The following is a 6948-nucleotide window of genomic DNA, read 5'->3' on the forward strand; positions in this document are numbered from 1 at the left end:
ACTATGGAGGTATCCCAAATAAAATTAAAAATGGAACACATGACAAAGCAATCCCACTACTGGATGTGTATGCAAAGGAAATAAAATCACTATCTCAAAGATACACTGGCACATCCATGTTCATATGAGCATTATTCACAAGAACAAGAAATGGAAATAACATGGTCAATAGATGAATAGAGAAAAACATGATACACATGCACACCATGGAATCTCATCCAACAATAAAAGAGAAATTCTAGCATTTTATCACAACATGGATCCAAATAAATGAATGTGGAGATCAGGCTGCATGAAGTGTGACACAGAAAAATAAATAATCTCCTGAATTTGTGGAATTGAAGAAAGTCAAACTTAATCACAGAACAGAATAGTGGTTTCTAGGGGCTGAGAGTGGAGGAAGTGGAAAGATGTTAGGAGATAAATTAACTCCTTGAGACCTAATATACAGCACAGAAATAATATGAATACACTATTCAATACTCACAACTTGTTAAGATCTTAACAAGTTATAAGATAAATTAACTCCTTGAGACCTAATATACAGCACAGAAATAATATGAATACATTATTCAATACTCACAACTTGTTAAGATCTTAACAAGTTATCACCTTACATTGTTTAAAAACTATGTAAGGTGATATGGATATGTTAGCTTGTATTAATCATCTCATAATATATATGTAAAAGGGGACTCCAAAAATTTAGTGAAAAACTGGATTAAATGATAAAGTGAATTTTCCGTAAACTTAAAAATCCCTCAAATATCAACTTCAGATTGCAGGCCTTGAATATACACAAATTTTGTTTGTCAGTTATATCCCGATAACCTTGAAAAATCAACCTATATCAAAATAAAAATTAAAACTTAGAAATCTAGGCTTATATCTTTGGGGTTGGGAAGGTTGTCATGGAACAGAAACCATTTTTAAAACACCCATAAATGTAATGAGCTAAAATTTCTATTTTGAAAGGTCAGACAGCCAACAGCCTGTCAAGGGAATCCGTAAGGGCTAAGATTACACCCGAGTACCAAATCACAGTGTCCTCCTGCCCCCTAAAACATGAACCAAGACACTGAGTGAAATAAAACTGCTCTGTTTTTAACTTACCCTGTCTATGACACTGTTATTTGCAACAGTAAATGAGGTCAGACCTCCAGAAAGGGCAATGCTAACAGATCAGGGTCAGTGAATTAAGACCTGCTTCTGACATATTCAGAAAACTTGGGGATTCATGTCACCCCTGGGGTAAAAAGAGCAACTGAAGCCCCTTAAACAATAGCTCCTCGCTGTGTGAACCCTCCACATAGCCCACATTCCCCATAATGACCACCCCGTCTTCACTGCATAAATGGGGAAAGCAGGGGGCTGCTGCCAGCCGCTGCCCAGAGATGGGCCCTAGGCTGTGAGCAGGAAAGGGACAGGACACCTGGAGTCCCCACACTGCAGACCAGAGGGGGCTGAGGGAAGTGTCGTTCCAGCAGCGAGATGGGGCCCACAGACTAGAGATGACCTCTGTGAAGCCGGCAACCTGCCAGCCTTTTCCAACAACATCCATGAAGTCTGCCTTCCTCTCTCAGCCTGGCCCCCACACTCACCATTTCCTGGTGTCCGAGGTGGGTGGCGTCCTTCAATGGAAGACGGTCAGGGAACAGCGGGCCCAGAACAGCAAATGCTGACTGCCTTTGGAGACTCCCAGCAACGGAGCCCACTCCTAGAACCTCTCTCAGCCTCAGAACTAGAAGACTACTATTGCATCAAGATCCTGCGGGATTACGTAGCGTTAACGCCACCACGTCTGATTGGACAGCTTGCTTTGCCGTGCGTGTCCACAACGTCTAAAAGACGCAGCCAATCAGCATCCTCCATAGAGCTGACACATGAGTTCAGGTCCTGCTGGATGGAAAAAATAAGAGGAGTCGGGTTCGTTTCCAAAACAGCGTCCTCTTTGGCTCCAGCCTCCCTGTAGTGGGAGGGAGTTTCTCCTCCCTGGCCCTGCAAACTGCTGGACTCCCTCCCACCTCCCAGTCCATCTTCCAGAAAAGATACTATTGGGTGTTTCAGGAACCTTCTTCAGGTCAGTTACAATTGAATGGCTGTTTATTGGCTTCAGAGCCATTCTTATTCATATATGGAACACATTTTTATGTTGAGTCCTCTGTATTCTTCTTTTATTATGGATTTAAAGAATGTATAAAGATATCACATAATTTAATCCTTTTTTCCCATTCTCTTGCAAATTTTTTTTTAGTCTGCCTATTGTCCTTTAATATTTCCTTTTGTTTCTTGCTGGTACTTAGTAATTAAGACTATGTGTATATATATGATTGGTATTTCTAGTAATGTCTTTTACCAGTTGTATTTGTTTTTATGGATTACCTCTGTGTATAAACATCATCCAATATATTCACATTTTATGACTTAGAAATTGATCTTTATAATTTATAATTTCTTTTTGCTCCTTTATATCCCTTACTACCCCTGCAAAAAAAAAGATTATGCAATCTATCAGTCCCACTCCTGGATATATATATATATATATATATATATATATATACACACACACACATATATCTAAAGAAAATTAAATCGGTATACCATCTTTATATTCAAGAAATGGAAAGAAAAACTAAGTGTCTACGAAGTGATGAATGGAAAAAGAAAATGTGCATGCACACAATGGAAAGCTATTTGATGAAAATGGTGGACACATTTATCATTTAAAACAATGTGGATGGCCGGCGCCGCGGCTCACTAGGCTAATCCTCCGCCTAGCGGCGCCGGCACCCCGGGTTCTAGTCCCGGTCGGGGCGCCGGATTCTGTCCCGGTTGCCCCTCTTCCAGGCCAGCCCTCTGCTGTGGCCCGGGAGTGCAGTGGAGGATGGCCCAGGTGCTTGGGCCCTGCACCCCATGGGAGACCAGGAAAAGCACCTGGCTCCTGGCTCCTGCCATCGGATCAGCGCGGTGCGCCGGCCGCAGCGCGCTGGCCGCGGCGGCCATTGGAGGGTGAACCAACGGCAAAGGAAGATCTTTCTCTCTGTCTCTCTCTCTCTCACTGTCCACTCTGCCTGTCAAAAAAAAAAAAATCAAATGTAAGATTAACATCAAGGCTATGAGTGGTGTATTATAGTGTGACATAGAAATAACAATCAAAAGGAGGAAAAAATAAGACCAGATGTCCTCAGAAACCGCATTGGAAATGAACTTTCTTTCAGGAGAAACTCCAGGCTCAGATAGTGTCATCACAGTTTTTAAACTGTGACCTTTCTTACTGTGCAAGACTTTGTCTCATTTCTCTCACTGGAAGAAGTTCATTTGGCACACTGAGAAAACCGTCATCTGCAATGCCTTATCCCATATTGTAGAAATGGCAATATGGCAATATTTTTGCCTTTTCTTCCTTTATTTTATATTTCCACCACAATAGTGACTCCTTTAATTTAAACTAAAAACCATAGAGGAATGTTCCTGAAAGGATGGCAGCAAATTAATGGAGGTGTCAAAGACTGAGGGACAGGTTGGGTGGGGGATCAGCAAATCATCTTGACTGGGCTCTTGAACTTGCTGGTGGCTTGGAGCTGCAGCTGATAGGCCATTGGATGGATGGATCTTGACACTGGAGAGCCTGAGCACAAACTGGTTGGCAGGTCACTTGGGATGCACCATGAGAGCATGTGAGGGAGACCAGTGCTGAAGTACGCAGCATCTGTGTGATGGTGACTTGATGACTTGGGTATGTACATTTCCATGCACTTGGGGCAGGAAGTTTGAGGACTGGCAGCTCTGCCTCTCATCCAGTTCCCTGCTAATGCACCTGGGAAAGCAGTAGAAGATGTTCTAAGTACTTTGCCCCCTGCCACAAAGGTAGGAGATGAGATGGTGTTTCAGGCTCCTGACATTGGCCTGGTTCATCCTTGGCTGTTTTGGCCATCTGGAGAGTGAATTAGAGAGTGAGGGTGCAAGAGCAGTCACTAGTTATCTCTTTCTGTTACTCACTTTCTCTTTCAAATAAATAAATACTTTTTAAAGGAAAGTTCATCTAGAAATTAAATCCATTAAAATGAATATTCATATCCTTAAAATAAAATTTGTTTAAATCGTTCGAATTTCTTGCATCCTGTATATTTTATACAAGAATACTCATACCTTTTTTCAACTGAAAATATTATTATATCCCACTTATTGGTTAGAAAACTGAGAGAGATAGTACAACCTTTTCCATAATTATTACAGATCAAATTAAAACATGCAGATATATTATTTTGCCCATGAGATTTGAAGCCAACATTTTTCATTGAACAAAGGGTCTGATTAATTCAATATTTTGAGTTACCTTTTAGTGTTCTGGGAGACTTTTGTCACTATGATTTTTGCCCCTGAAAAGGGGAAAGCCTGCAGAGAAAATTGCCACAGGCACTCCTTAAAGAGAATTGTTAGAACTCTGTGTCAGTTAAATCTAAAGAGATTTCTGGTCTGATTCAGTGTGTTGAAAAAGAGAGCATAATTTCTATTCCAACATGCTCAGCCTGAAGTTTTCTCCATGGCCTATGGGAATCAGAGAAAGACTACTATTTTTGCCATTCCTTTCTGCATTCTGACACTGTACATGCATCTCTCAGCCAGATCTTCCCAGCTAAAATCTATTTCTTTTCATTTAGTCTGCCCAAATTGTAATCTGCCCAAATACTATATATTCATGATTAAGATGTCATACACATCATCCTTTTGAAATTAAGACTTTTAATTTCAGACTCCTTAAGTAGAATTTGAACAATTATCACTTTCTGTGGAAGTTAGTATAATAAGCAAGGGGGAAATTATGAATATGGAAGACGTTAAAAGGCTTAAGAAAATGGAAATACAGATAAAGAGAAAGAAATGGTAGAAATACTCAACCAAGCTTTCCTCATCGTTGAATAAATGACCTGACAAGTCCTAAATAATTCTATGTATATTTGTTACAGTTTATTACATTTCTGTTTGTGAAATTTTAATATTAACATTTTTCTTTAATCTTAAATTATATATTTTGAAGAGTGAACCAGAGGACTGGGGATTTCTGTTTCTCTTTCAAATAAAGAAATAATAAGAAATAAATATTCTTCTCATTTCATTGTCATAATCTTACTTTCACATATAAAATACTGTCTTTCATATAGTACACTAATTCTTAGGACCGGCGCCCATACGGGATGCTGGTGCTTCAGGCCAGGGCTTTAACCCACTGTGCCACTGCACCGGCCCCTAAAACTATTTTTAAATCAATTACTATGCAGGAGGATCCAAGATGTGTGATTAGGGGAAAGACATGCTGATTTTGACCAGGGGAGGTTTACAGAAGAAAAGGGTTGACTGTGGGAATGCTGGGGCGTGCACTTGCCTGGGGAAGGCGCGATGGTGGCCAGGACTAAGCACGATGGGGAGACGCAATCCGGCTAATTGGGGCCTTGGCTTGCCTGTCCCCTGTATGTTTTCCTGCGCTCGCTCTCGCCTGCTACCCCAGAATCCGCCCGCGGTCCCAGGTAGTCCAGCCTCTCCGGCTAGCCTACTGCTCCCTCTGGGCCCCGCCCACCCCCTCGCACCCCTGCGAGCCTGGGCCAGGTGGTGGAGGCTGCAGCGGCGCCCTGCCGCTGATTGGCTGTTGCGGTCGCGGGGCGGGGCCAGTGAGAGACTTTGGACCTCGGCGGTTTTCGCCATCTTTCCCGCCAAGTCTTTTGTGAAGAGCGGGAGGCGTTCGGTGCCGTGCTGCCGCCGCCTTGGCACCTCGCAGTACCCTGCCTTCTCTCAGGTGGACAGTTGGGGTGAAGGCGAAGTCGACGACGAGGAGGGGTGCAACCAAGTGGCCCGCGACTTGCGGGCAAAGTTCTGGGCTGGGCCGTCTTCGGCGTCCAAGAGGGGTTCTCTGTTCCCGCCAGATGGAGATGGGTCGCTGGTGCAGCCAGAGAAGCGCAATGGCGTCTTCGGGCTGCTGCGGGAAGCTGAACTCTGGCTCGGCGGTGGCCGGTTCAGGTCCTTTCTATTCTGTGTTCGCTGCTGTTCGCCATCCTCCTTGCCTTTCTGCTCGCCATCGTCTACCTGGTCGTTAAAGAGTTGTATGCTGAGAATTTGAAAAGTGAAGATGGCATAGACACTGGGCTGTTAGGATTCTGGACTCTGCTTATAATATCCCTAACTGCTGGATTCTCCTGTTGCAGCTTTCTTGGATAGTGACTTATTTTGATTCTTTTGAACCAGGAATGTTTCCTCCTACTCCTCTCGCACCTTCCAGGTTCAAGAAACTGACAGGACACTCCTTCCACATGGGCTATACCCTGGCCATTTTGAATGGCATTGTGGCTGCTCTTTCTGTAGCATGGTGCCTCATGGAAATCCACACAGCAGATTTCTGAACAGAAACCCTATATGCTGTGAGAGAATGGAGAGATACATTTCAAGTCCTTAAGGAAAATTTGCCATCCCAGAATAATGTGCTCAGAGAAGCACACACATTTATAAATGAAGCTGAAACAAAGTCCTTCCAAGACTATGTAAAATGGAAAGAATTTGTCACCACTATGCCAACCTTACAAATGATACCTAGGGATGTGCTACACAGAAATAGGGAAAGATAACCAGCACAGTTAAAGAATGTGATGGCAGAAAATGTCCTAGTAATAGTTTGAAGGAGATCCAAAACAAACAATAAGAATACACAAAAATGCAAAGACCAATTCATTAGTTACCAATAATATATTTGAATGCAAATGGACTACATTCTCCACTTAAAAAAAAGACAGATACTGCCCGGTTGGATTAAAAAAATTACGTGCTGCCTACAAGCAACACACCTCAGCAACAACAATACACATAGACTGAAACTGAAATGTTGAAAAAAGGCATTCCATGCAAATGTAAATCAAAAGCAAATATAAGTAGCTACCTTCATATCAGAATATCAGACAAAAT

General features: G+C 42.5%; 1 non-coding gene across 1 annotated transcript; it reads left to right on the plus strand.

Moving 5' to 3' along the window:
- Positions 1-2545: 2545 nt before the first annotated feature.
- On the plus strand, positions 2546-6667 carry LOC100339350 (ADP-ribosylation factor-like protein 6-interacting protein 6). Its single transcript, XR_007914918.2, has one exon. It is a non-coding gene; the product is annotated as an ADP-ribosylation factor-like protein 6-interacting protein 6 (transcript).
- The last annotated feature ends 281 nt before the right edge of the window (positions 6668-6948 follow it).

Source organism: Oryctolagus cuniculus, chromosome 16 (genome assembly GCF_964237555.1).
Source record: "Oryctolagus cuniculus chromosome 16, mOryCun1.1, whole genome shotgun sequence".
Taxonomy (NCBI): domain Eukaryota; kingdom Metazoa; phylum Chordata; class Mammalia; order Lagomorpha; family Leporidae; genus Oryctolagus; species Oryctolagus cuniculus.